The sequence below is a fragment of the Belonocnema kinseyi genome, chromosome 10 (assembly GCF_010883055.1).
Source record: "Belonocnema kinseyi isolate 2016_QV_RU_SX_M_011 chromosome 10, B_treatae_v1, whole genome shotgun sequence".
In the NCBI taxonomy this organism is placed as follows: domain Eukaryota; kingdom Metazoa; phylum Arthropoda; class Insecta; order Hymenoptera; family Cynipidae; genus Belonocnema; species Belonocnema kinseyi.
In genome coordinates, this window is record NC_046666.1 from 91970412 (window position 1) to 91971633 (window position 1222).

Consider the following 1222-nt stretch of genomic DNA (forward strand, 5'->3'; position numbering starts at 1 on the left):
ATTGTCGAGAATATAAAGTTCCAGTATATGCGGCACTTCCCATTCTCGACAATTGACTTAATTTCCCTAGGAGCATTTAGAGGAGCGATATTAAGGTGAATGGCGTAGGAGTGACAGAGATGGTAATAAAGCACTCTTAGTGCCGCATTGTGCCTTTGAATCTAGGTTGTTCCCGCGTATGTTGGACAACCAGATAGTATGTGAGCTAAAGGCTCGGGGTGTGCATGCACGCCCTGCAGCTATCATCGGGCATGTCTTGGCTCAAAATGTGGCGACGGTATATTAAGGTGGAAATGACACCGTCTTGGCATGCAAAAATGAAACCCTCTGTACCAGACTTCAATCCGGGCGATTTAAGGAAAGCAAACGTTAGCTCACAAGACATTGACTGATCCTTCACATTTCTGTGGAAGATACCGTGCATCCTCTTATCGAGGAGCTGTTCACGAAAGTTTTTCACTTGTGCTTCCTTAATCCGGGCTTTCAGGAGTGAGTACTCAAGATGGATTAGATTTGATGCATTTTGCTCACCCCTAATACTGAAGTCAAGTCCAAGTGTTTCAGCAGCCTCCTCCGCTGCTTTGTATAGAAATGCTCCTTTGCCCACTTCTTCGTGATTTCTGACCATTTTAAGAAGAGGGTCTCTTCCATTTGCAACTATATGTGCTGTACCCAGAATAATCCTGTTGTGAAGACATTCAAGACTCAATATTCCGCGACCCCCTTAATGGCGTGAGATGTACAGTCGCGGAACGGAAGACTTAAGATGCATGCTTTTTTTCCAAATGAATAGAGTAGTACCGGGACGGCAAGCATGTTCGTTGCAGATACTTTGTTCCTCGCCGACATTTCGGAAGACCAAATTTCTCGGATGAGAAGTTTGTATCTGCTTCGGAGAGTATCCTTTATAGACGTCACATCCTGAATGCGGCTCTGTGTCACGCCCAGGTATGTATAAGTCTCTCCAGCGCAAAGATGTCGTATGGCGCTTCTATCAACGAGCTCAGGATCTTCAGGGATGCCATTAAGTTTTCCTCGCTTCAAATAAACCTTGGCGCATTTGTCTAACCCAAATTCCATTCCAATTTCCTCAGTATATCGTTCGACAATCCCCAAAGCAGCATTAATCTCTCTATGCACCCAACTATTTGTGGATGAACCTTTAAGATTTCCAAAAGACAGATGATAAGTCTATGGGATGTAGAATCGAAAGCTTTCCGAT